Source organism: Pinus tabuliformis, chromosome 3_2 (assembly GCF_031772625.1).
Source record: "Pinus tabuliformis cultivar Carrire ecotype Pingquan chromosome 3_2, CPIR1, whole genome shotgun sequence".
In the NCBI taxonomy this organism is placed as follows: domain Eukaryota; kingdom Viridiplantae; phylum Streptophyta; class Pinopsida; order Pinales; family Pinaceae; genus Pinus; species Pinus tabuliformis.
In genome coordinates this window covers 297,102,131-297,115,079 of record NC_142302.1, presented here as the reverse complement: position 1 = coordinate 297,115,079, position 12,949 = coordinate 297,102,131, and positions in this window count along the sequence as shown.

Sequence of the window (12,949 nt, the reverse complement as noted above, 5' to 3'; positions counted from 1 at the left end):
AATTTCTGTTTAGACATAAATACATAAAATAATTCCCACTAGGATATTATTCCCAACATTCAACTTGTAATAAGTGTCCCTTAATCGTGGTCTTATTTTTCCTTAATTAATTTTTATTACATGAAATTTTAACAGGGGGGTGTTACCTTCCCCTTCTCCTAATTTCCTTAACTTTTAGGGATATATTTTTAGTAGTGGGAGTTACATGAAAATTTGATTTTAGAAACTTCCTACCAAGTGTTGCCCTTTCCTAGATTTGTGGCACCTGTGTCATAAACCCTAAATCTAACAAATATATTTAATCGATGCCCCAGAGCTCATTCTTCACATTTGTTCATGGAGATCTATCATTCCTGGGGCATCTAGGAATCTTCAGCATGGTTTGCACAACTTTTCCAGGTAAGTTTTTCTTTTCATGTCTTTTGCCCCATTTTTTGTCACTTTTTATCTCTTAGTGTTTGTGAGTGTTGGATTCCTTATTTTATTGAACAACTATTGAATTTTTAATGTATTTTAACGTGTAAAAGTGTTGATTCGAGTTTTACATTACATTTCCTTATTGTTGCATGCATAACATTATTTTTTCACTGCCAGTCATCGTTGTGGAGACTCTCTTCATGGGCTTCTTTGTTTTTATGCTTGATTGATTTCTCAAGTTGCTTGAATTGCATGCATATCAATTCACTTAGATCTAAACCAGCGTTGCACATAGATTCAGTCCTTCCCATTTTTAGTTTTCCCTTGGGCAGATATGGGTTTCCTTAGCCTAGATCTTGCTTCTCCTAGCATGCACTGCACATTCTTGGAACTCAAGGATCTCCCTTGCCTCCAGGAACTATGGAAAGGCTACCCACACTGGCTACCAACTATTCTCTACACAATATTAGAAGGCAGTGTCCTCATCCTACCCACTCAAACTGTGCAATGCGCAGTTCCAGCCAGCAACTTAGCTTGACTGAACTGTGCATTCCGTAGTTTGATTCCTCAGTTAGCCACTCTGGACTATGCACTACATAGTTCAAGTTAGTAGCAGGCCTCACTAGAAGCTAGGACTATGCAATGCATAGTTACAATTAACAGTCTCCTATCCTCTTTGAGTCAATGTTGCATAATCTTTCCCAAGAGTCACCCAATTCTCTGCATGATTGACTCTCCAGTTGCTGAAAGTTTTCAACTGAAATTGGCTTTCCGTGAGTGTCTTGTTTGTCTCCAAGTACAAGAGGTGTTGAGAAGATTCTCAGCAGTATAGGTAACATGGCCTCCAAAAGAGTTGGATCAAAGGACACAACTAAAAGAAGTACTGGAGATGTGGTTGAAGAGGTGTCTATGAGCTTGCCTGTTTATGGAGACACACACATATTCATTGAGAAATACATCAAGATCAAATGGAAAGACATCAACATTATATTTGTAGGAAGCATTGAGGAGAATATGAAGGACCGGCAAGTCAATGCCAACATTCATTAGTCAAGAATGTACAAGGTTGCATGGAGGTATCCCACTTTCCTATGCGCAGATGTGATCCACTGGATTGTCTCACACATTGATTCAGAGATTATTATACTAAGTTGTGTGAGTGGAGTAGATCTTGATACCTTCAAGACAAAATATTACCAGTAGATGTATCATTTTCCATAGCCACTGAATAAAATGGATGCACCGTTCTACACTCCCAACAGTCATGTGAACACATGAGATATCTTGAAGCATTGAGTAAGGGAGCCATCAAAGTTAAGGGGCACACCCAACCAAATATAGAAGATAAATACACTCAGGAAGGCTTACCAACTCTTGTTCATCTTTTCATGTCGTTTGTATGTACAAGAGAGTATGAAGCCCTTCCCACATAGTTGGGTTTTTATGTTGGATGACCTCGCAAGGGAAGGAAAACCTTTCAACTGGTTTGACATGTTGGCTCTCTAGCTAAAAGTGCATGTATCAAATGCCTAGAGATCTCCCAAGGATCAACAAGCAATATTATTCTTGTATGCCTACCTGCTCGATGCAATCTGTGTTTGTCAACAGTTTCCTACCATGGGTTGGGCATGGACACCTTAACATAATGTCGTGAACTTATATTTCAAGTTGCTCTCAGAGTATAGCTACCGAGGAGTCATGTTTAGACTTTCTAACCACTTCATTTCCCTTTGTACACAATGATATTTGAACAAGATCCACCTTGCATGTACAAGGAAGGAATCGAGGCATTGCTGAACATTACAAAATGGTACCCCTCACCTAATGGAACCTTCATTAGGATGTATAGCACAAATACGGTTACACTTTTTTTGTCGAAGTTTGCCATCGACAAGCTAGTCATGCATGAGGTAGCACACCACATATTGACGGGGTTATCAGATGGATTTTACAAGAAGAAGAAGGCACCATGGCCTATGCTTCCTTTGTGGATTGGGTTGTAAGAAATCCAGAGTTTAAAAGAAGCGGATTCTGAGGTTGAGGAATTCAAGAAGTTTCATTTCGGCACCAAGAGTTTCAATCTGTACGATCCACATGGCTTATGCAAACACCACTGTTTAAGAGTTTATTATCCTTGGATCTACAGGAAGTTTCGTTGACCAAAGGAAGACCCCTGGAGATATTACTATAACTCCTCCAGGGTTAATGAACTGGTCAACATGGCAATAGAGTGGCTAGTAGCACTCAATGAGGTAGCACCACAAGGAGCAACAACAACAGTAGCATTAGGTAGTAAAACCTATGCAAGAAAAAGGCAAGAGGAAGATTTCAGAAAACACAGAAGTGGAGCAAGGCTACAAGTTTAAGGAATATCCACTTGTTGAGAGAGTAGCTTTGGAGAAAAAAGAAAAGAGGCAATAGCATGAAAGGAGAGGACCGTAGAAAAGGTGTAAGAAAATACTAGAAGAGGCGAAGATGAAGTTCCAAGAGGTAGAGCAAAAGCTCAAAGAAGAACAAGAGTTGCGTAGAAGAGAGAAGGAAGCGTAGCAGGAAAAGGAGGAAGTGAAAGGCACACAGACAACGCAAACTATGCCGATATAGGTTGAAGACTTAGATCCACCAACAATAGATGAGGAATAGGGTGAGCGGCCTTAGGAATAGGAATTTTCTCAGTAGGATGTGTTGGAAATAATACTGAGAGGGGGGGTGAATCTGTATTAGCAAGTTAATAATTTTTCATTTTCATAACCAGATTCATATACGTTACTTCAGTTAATGGAACTCGCATGTATACACAACTGTGTTTAAAGAAACTAGCGTATATCCAATAAACTTATGATTCAATTAATTCACATTATGTTGATCTTTAATCAGTGCATCAGAACCATATAAACAGTAACCAGGTGCAGTAAAAATAGAACAAACAGTTACACACATGAACACAAGATATAAGGTGGAAACCCAATGCGGGTGAAAACCACCTACTGCAATCGTCTCTATCTTCTTTTAATAATAAGAAACTTCTTTTTACAATTTTTGTACTGGTGCAGTCTTATACCAGTACACAGGTTTCTACCTGCAGAAGGCTACAACTTTCTCTCATTCTCCAGCTCTCCTGGAAGGGAGTTACAACCCCCTAGCCCTTGTACTAGCTGATGTGTATACTAGTACGTAGGTGCCAGCCTACAGAAGGCTACAACCTTCTCTTTTCTTACAGGGACCACATTTCACAAATTTTTAGACTGGATGCATCAACAAAATCATATATGCATCAACCAATCTCCTTTGAACCAACCACAACTGAATCAATGAACAACCCTTCAATTTGATCTTTCAGAATGCTGCAACTAGAATACAGTACCTAGAACACAAACCAGAACCCAAAACACTGCAACCATAAACAGAAGCAACTAAAACATATTTTATAAGTTATACACTACTTCACTATGTCGAAGCCACACGTATACACTCTTTCCTCAAGGCAAACCTATGTACAGATATGCAAATCAAATTTAAGATGTATACATTGTTTTCATATGTAGAACCAGCGTGTATAGATGCCCTTTGTAAAGTGAACCTCCGTATAGATCTGTAAATGATGATTTAAATATTACCACATTTCCAGACTTTAGTTATACCCAGACCATCATATTTACAGACTACAACATGCGCCAGTTATTCAGATAAATGATCAAACCACATAAAGATACTTCACTTCAAGCCTTAAGATTTTGACCCATCATTAGATCTTATCTTTCATCAAGTGCTAAGGTTCATCCTTGGTTCAGATCCAGCTATGCACCATAACCAAATAACATGTATGCTGGATCTTGCTCTTCACCAGATATTCAATTATTAAGTGTCTTTGCCTAATGATCTTCTCCTCCTTTTATAGTCTTAGGCCTTACTCAATACCATGGACGAAAACCACTTAGGACCAATACCTTGGTCCCAGTACCTGGGGTCAACACTTCAGACTAGATACTTTGGACTAATACCAAGGACCAAAACTTAGTTTTCCAACATGTATGCGCATTTACTTTTGTGAAAGTGTGTGTGTACGGTATACGTTCCTTTTGGTCTACTAACCTGCGTGTACACGCGGCTTGGTCAATGGGGAACCCGAGTATACCTCTCTTTTCTTCATTCTATGAGTCTGAACTATGATTTGTCATTTGAGTGAGTTGCCATCAAGGACAACACCTGTTTCATAGAGCCAAATCTGTGTCATAATGCCAAAAATCTCCCCCTTTGGACTTGATGGCAACCCCAAGTCACTCTCCCCCTTTGTCATCAAGGGCAAAGGGTTATGCTCCCCCTGAGTACATGATGAAGTGTGCTGATTGAGCTCATTGATCAAGTCCATGCTCCCCTTGAATATAAGTAAGGTCTGCAAAATGATGTTCTAAAAGAAGAACATGACTCTATACATAAATCATAAATGACCTTCCTATCACCAATGGCTCATACATACATGCATCTCCCCACCAAGTGGGGATATACCAATTGTTTATACATGTCAAAACAGGAACATTACATCATCCATCCCATGCATAGTGGGGTAACAAAATAGGTCGTTTTATGGCCTTTACATTAAAAGATATACATGACATATATAAAAAAGACCAAATATCTGGGACAAGACAATGATAGTCATCAGCACCATCTGTCAATCAGCATCCACATCAGTAACCATGATCTCCCCCTGAACCTGTTCCACCTGAATAAAAAAAAATTATGTGAATCTGTACTAAGATATTCTAAGATAATGCTAACAATGAATTATTTCAATCATATGCTTCCCTTGAACTTGTGGCATATGATCACTGTCAGATATGATCATTTCACATAATCAAGGCATCATCATCAATCAAATATACCTAAAGTTATCAACAACCAATCATATTTCCACATGTCATCCACAGACTGTAACCATTATCAAGCATAGCATATAAATCATTGAACAGTATCAGACCCCTTTCTTGTTGAGTCTGGCCCACTTCTTTTCCTCAATCCAACATATACGCGACTGTATCCACAAAAACCAGCGTACGTACGCGAATTTGCTTCATGAAACTCGCGTATACCAACCTTATATAAAACACATAGGATTTAGTAGTAAGATGATGTAGCAACTACTCCCAGCTTTTGTCTAAAATATTTAAATGTCTATCTCGGCAGTGTTTTGGTGAATATATCAGCAACCTATTCTTTGGAGGGAACATACTCCAATTTGACCTTTTGTTCAAGAACTTGTTCACGTAGAAAATGATATTTGATGGGTATGTGTTTGGTCTTGGAATGCATGACTAGATTCTTTGAAATACTGATGGCACTTGTATTATCACATAGAATGGAGATGGGTGGAGTACATTTGATTTGAATGTCTTATAATTTTTGCATCATCCAAAGTAGTTGTGTGCAGCAAGATGCAACAGCCACATATTCTTCTTCAACTGTAGATAATGCAATATAACTTTGTTTATTGTTGAACCAAGACACCAACATGGAACCCATATAGAATGCACCACCACTAGCGCTTTTTCTGTCATCAATGCTTCCTACCCAATTTGCATTTGTATATGCATGAAATGTAAGATCTATATCTATAGGATACCATAAACCAAAATTTTTTGTTCCTTGAAGATATTTGAAAATCATTTTGACTCCTGAAGGTGTGATTCCTTTGGATTTGATTGGAATCTTCCAACTATTCCTATTGCATGCATGATGTCTAGTTGGGTACTTGTTAGATAAAGTCGACTCCTAATCATGGATCTGTGGGTTGGTTGATGTACTGCTATTGATTCATCATTTTTAAGTGAGACTGCATCCTATTACCATTGGGGTACAGACTGGTTTAGAATCTTCCATGCCGCATTTTTTTAAGATCTGTTTGAGATATTTGGGTTGTGACAGAAAAATACCATCCTTATTTTGTTGAACTTGTAGACCAAGAAAATATGTAAGCTCACCAAGCAGGGACATTTCAAATTCCTGCTGCATTACCAAAGTAAAATTTCGACTCATGGCTTCTTCATTGCTATCGAAAATGATATCATCAACATAAAAAACAAGTATTAGCAATTTATTATTATCAATCTTTGTATATAGATTGTTATCAGCTGATCCTTTTGAAAAACCTTGTTGATGGAGATATTTGTCAAGACGGTAATACCATGCCCTTGGAGCTTGTTTTAGATCATAGAGAGCTTTTCTGAGTCTGCATACAAGTTTTGCTTCATTTCCAAGAATGAATCCATCTGGTTGCTCAATATAGACTTCTTCTTCTAAGTCTCCACTAAGAATGGTAGATTTTACATCCATTTGATATAATTTGAATTTCTGAAAACTAGAAAGAGCAAGGAACATTCTTATGGCTTCAAGTCTAGCAACAGGTGCAAACGTTTCTTCAAAATCTATACCTGCTTGTTGATCATATCCTTTACAAACAAGTCTGGCCTTGTTTCTAATAACTTCTCCATTTTCATTCAGATTGTTTTTGAATATCCATTTAGTTCCTATGATATTCTTATCATGAGCTCTAGGAACTAATTCCCAAGTATTATTCTTTTCAATTTGCTCAAGTTCTTCATTCATGGCCTTGACCCAACATTCATCTTTGCATGCTTCATTTACATTTTGAGGTTCAGTGGAGGAAAGCAATGCCAGATAGCTTGAAGCTTCTATAATAGTTCTTCTTGTCTGCACAACTTCCTCTTTCTGTCCCAAAATTTGAGTCTCTGGATGATTTTTCTGAACATACCTGGTTGGAATCTTTTCTTATACCATTATCTGTTCTTCCTGTGCTTCATTGGTTTCTTCTCCAAAATTAGTGTCATTTGATGTGGGAGGATAATCCTCTTCTTCTTCATAATCTTTGGTTTTTACTTGTTTTGGATTTTTGCATGTTTCATCAACCACAACATCAATACTTTCAACAATTTTCCCAAGTCTTTTAATATAACATTTATATCCTTTACTTCGGGAAGAGTAACCAAGGAGAATGCCTTCATCTTCTCTGGGTTCAAACTTGCCAAGTTTTTCATCATTCCTTTTGATGTAACATTTGCTTCCAAAAACTTTGAAGTATTTTACAATAGGAGTCTTACCATACCAAAGTTCATGTGGAGTTTGAGTGTTGTTTACCCGAACATTTGTTTTGTCGAGAATAGTGATGGCAGCGAATGTAGCTTCACCCTAGAAGGTTGTAGGAGTTCCAAACTCATCTAGCATAGCACGAGCCATTTGTTGAACAATTCTATTCATCCTTTCTACCACTCCATTTTGCTGAGGAGTCCTTGTAGTGGAGAATTGGCTTTTTATTCCATGCTCTTCACAAAAATCAAAGAATTCATCTGAGGTAAAATCCCCTCCTCGACCAAATCTGAGGCATTTTATTTTGCAATCTGATCCATTTTCAACCAAATATTTGAAGGCTTTGAACTTTTCAAATGCTTCATCTTTATGTTTTAGAAGTCCTATCCAACACATTCTGGAAAAATCATCAATGAACAATATAAAGTATTCTTTTGCACGAGGTGACATTTTCCTTGATGGTCCACATAAATCAGTATGAACAAGTTCAAGAGGCTTACTAGTTAAACCTTCCTTTACAAGGAAGTACGATCTAGTTTTCTTACCAAATTGAAATGATTTGCATACTATATTTTCTGGAATGCTGATATTAGGAAGATCACGAACAACCTAGAATCTGCATGCTTTTCTTATTTGAGAAAAGCTTAGATGCCCCAATCTTCTATGCCATAGCCAATGTTCATCATTTTTGCTTAGATAGAATTGTTATTGTCCTCCCTTGAGTATGTATAAGTTGTCTGGAGTTCTTATACCTTTGATCGCAGTTTCTCCTATATCAAGCTCATAAACAACACATCCATTTGATCGAAATACTACTTCATTTCCTTGATCACACATTTGACTGACACTCAACAGATTATGCTTTAGATCATCAACATACATAACATTCACAACTTTAACTTTTTCTTTTAAGAGAACAGAGCCTTTACCTTTTATGAGTGCAGGAGTGTCATTTCCAAATGAAACCTTCTTTTCCTTCTCTAAGGCATTATATGAGTTACGTTTTTCTTTGTCACCTGTCATGTGTTTTGAGCATCCACTGTCAATGTCACTGATTTCTTGTCCTTCTGCATACAAGGCTATACCACATCTTTCTGTTTGCAGTTCTTTCTTTTTCCATATTTTGGGACTTAGCGAAGTTTTCTCCTTCTGAGATGTTTGCCGAATTTTACTCCTGCATTTAGATTCTTCATGATCGAAGTTGTTGCAGATAGAGCATTCTATTTCTTTTTCAAGAAGAGAAAGTTATTGCAGGTTTGTTTCATGATCCCTATCACATTCCTTTGATTTCATGCTTCTCTAGTCATGATGGTCTTGTAAGCAACACATTGAGCAGCTTTGTGTCCAAATTTATGACATGAAAAACATTGGCCATAAAAGAAGTTCCTGCGATTATCGAATCTACTGACCTAGTGATTGTAGTTTCTGTTGATATTCATTCTTGGAGTAGATTGAGTATGATTTACCTAAGGTTGGTTGTAGCTTCTTGAAGTAAATTGAGCCTGTTTTACTTGGTTATCTGCTTTTTGTTGATGATTGCCAAACTGTTCACTGTTCTTTGCTACATCAAGATAGCTTTTAGTGGAGGTTGACGGCTTATGTGCTTGAGATACTTCTTCAGTATATCAAAGACATATATTTATCAGAGGAGAATGTTGTACTTTGATAATTTCATTTAATGTTTTTGATCCTTTAACAAATCTAAGATTGAGAGATTTCGTTTTCTCAATATCCTTTCTTAGACTCACAATTTCACATTCTAGTTTTTCATTGTGTTTTTCTCTTTTAGCAAGTTGGAATGTCAAAGTATCTATAATCATATTATTTTCTTCTAAACAGATTTTGAGTTTAGAGATTTCTTCATAAAGGTCTTCTTCATCTAAAGCATCCAAAAAATCATCATCTTCGAAATCCATCAGAAGTCTATAGTCATTACTATTTTTGTCTTCATCACTAATTGATAAACCATCGCTATCTTTAGGATTAGAGTAGCTCTTCTTACTTACACTTTGTTTTCTATTCCATTTTGCAGATTCCTTTACTTTATCAAATTTATATTTATGAGGACATTTGGCAGCATAATGACTGACTCTTCCATAAGCAACACATTTGAAAGGTAGTTTACCTTTGTATCTTCGAGAACCCCGTTGAAGGTTCTTGACAAAGTTTGCTTCTTCTTCTCCTTCTGAAATATGTCCTAAGTCATTGAGTTCTTCTTTTCCTTTTGCTGAAGCTTCAAATGCGGCTTCTCTCATATCTGACGGACCTCCTTTTCTCATCTCGAAGGCAGTTAAGATTCTGTGCAGTTGTGTCATAGTAATAGTCTATAGATCTTGCTTTTCTTCTATGGCAGATACTTTTGATTCAAACTTAGTAGACAAGGATCTTAAAACTTTTTCAACTAAAGTAACTTCCTTTATCTCTGGACCCAGATTCTTCATGAAATTAACAATCTCATCTACACATAAGAAGTAACTAGCTATAATTTCATCATTATGCATCTTAAGAGTTTCATATTGAATTCTGAGAGTTTGCAGTTTAGCACATTTTACTAAAGAATCTCCTTCATATCTTAGAACAATTTTGTCCCATATTTCTTTGGCAAATTTGAGTTACATAACTTTGAGAAACTCTGATTGTGATAGACTTCCTAACAAAGTGTTGATAGCCTTAGCATTGGTTTCATATTGCTTTTTACCTGCCTTGTCTGTAGGAATTGCCAATGGAAATGTATATCCTCCTTCCACGATTTCCCAGACATCTGTTCCAAGAGATTGAAGATAGGCTGTGGTTCTTACCTTCCAATAAACGAAGTTTCTTCCATCAAATATTGGCAGTCTGATGGATCCCTCTCTTTCTTTATTACTCATGATGATGGATCTTCCTTCAAGCGATCAAGATTTTTCTAAAGGACCTACTCTAATACCAATTGATGGAAATAATACTAGGGGGGGTGAATCAGTATTAGCAAGTCAATAATTTTTCATTTTCATAATCAGATTCATATACGCTACTTCAGTTAATAGAACTCGCGTGTATACGCAACTGTGTTTAAAGCAACTAGCGTATATCCAACAAACTTATGATTCAGTTAATTCATCCTATCTAGATCTTTAAGAAGTGCATCAGAACCATATAAACAGTAACCAGGTGCAGTAAAAATAGAACAGGTAGCTAGACACATGAACACAAGATATAAGTTGGAAACCCAATGTGGGTGAAAACCACCTATTGCAATCGTCTCTTTCTTATTTTAATAATAAGAAACCTCTTTTTACAATTTTTGTACCGGTGCAGGCTTATACCAGTATGCATTCTTCTACTTGCAGAAGCCTACAACCTTCTCTTATTCTCCAACTTCTCCTAGAATGGAGTTACAACGCCTTAGCCCTTGTACTCACTGATGTGTATACTAGTACGCAGGTGTCTACCTGTAGAAGGCTACAACCTTCTCTTTTCTTCCAAGGACCATGTTTCATAAATTTTCAGACTGGATCCATCAACAACATCATATATGCATCAACCAATCTCCTTTGAACCAACCATAACTGAATCAATCAACAACCCTTCAATCTGATCTTTCAAAATGCTGCAACCAGAATATAGTAACCAGAACCCAAAAAACTGCAACAACAAACAGAAGCAGCTAAAACATATTTTATAAGTTATATGCTACTTCATTATGTTGAACCTCTGTGTATCCACTCTTTCCTCAAGGCAAACCTGCGTATAGATCTACAAATCAAATTTAAGATGTATACATTGTTTTGATATGTAGAACCAACGTGTATATGCAACTTTTGTAAAGTGAACCTGTGTACAGATCTATAAATGATGATTTAAATATTACCACATTTCCAGACTTCAGTTATACCCAGATCATCATATTTACAGACTACAACATGCGCTACTTATTCAGATAAATGATCAAACCACATAAAGATACTTCACTTCGAGCCTTAAGATTTTGACCCAACATTAGATCTTATCTTTCATCAAGCGCTAAGGTTCATCCTTGGTCAGATCCAGCTATGCACCATAACCCAACAACCTGTATGCTAGATCTTGCTCTTCATCAGATATTCAATTCTTGAGTGACTTGGCCTAATGATCTTCTCCTCCTTTTATAGTCTTAGGCCTTACTCAATACCATGGACCAAAACCACTTAGGACCAATACCTTGGTCCCAATACTTGGGGTCAACACTTCGGACCAGATACCTTGGACCAATACCATGGATGAAAATACCATGGACCAAATACCACAGACCAAAACTTAGTTTTCCAACATGTACGCGCCTTTCCTTTTGTGAAAGTGCGTGTGTATGTTATACACTCCTTTTGGTCTGCTAACCCGCATTTACGTGTGGCTTGGTCAGTGGGGAACCGCGTATACCTCTCTTTTCTTCATTCTATGAGTCTAAACTGTGATCTGTCATTTGAGTGAGTTGCCATCAAGGACAACACCTATGTCATAGAGCCAAATCTGTGTCATAATGCCAACCGGATTATATGATAGTCGAACAAATGGACATGGAGAGGGAATAGTCAGAACAAGATCAGGACACTAACCTCATGCCAAAAGAAATTGTGGTCCACTGCACAAGCTTCACTAGCTCCAGTAGTTGAGCAAGTTCCAAGAGAACACAAGGATATCGTTCTCCTTGATGATAATCCGGGAACATATGTGTACAACATAGCCTTTGACGAGTCACAACATAGAGTTGTACATGCATGTAGAATGCACATCCTGGATCAGTAGGCATCACCTGCACACTTTGAAGAATGGGTGATTGTGTCAAATGTGCGAAGACATCCAACTTCCTTGGTCGATGCTATAAAGGCTTATGCCAAAGCCACGAGCTCAAGTGTGAAGTTCTTGATATCAAAAAATGAGCATGGCTAAGGAATTGCAAGTAGCCAAGCAGAGAGAGCAACAATCAACAGGATCCGCTAGAGCAGAGATGAAGAAATTGATACTTACTAAGGTATCAGATCTTGAGATAGTCATGCGGAGACTGTATGATAGTTTCATCACCATCCATGAGGAATTTTTCCATCTACATGGTCATAAACAACATTGTACTAAAATATAATGAACAGTCACAGATATACATGTTGTTGTTGATCATGTACAGACATGGATAGTGAGGTACAAAGGAGCCCTTCTTCAATTGCACAAGATGATGAAGCTGCAAGTAGATTTGGACAAAGCATGCATTTGGAGTCTGATCTGGAACTATGAGGAACTCCAACCACTCATTTCCAATGTTGAGGCTTCATATGCACAGTTGTTTAGGAGTTTGGATGTTGTAGTGAGAAATTATGGTACCCACGTCAATCAAAAAACTCACTGATGCCAAAGAGAAGAACCAAGTCCAACTCAATCCTAACACGTACTTTGATCAGTTGATGCACATGGCCACTAGCACAGA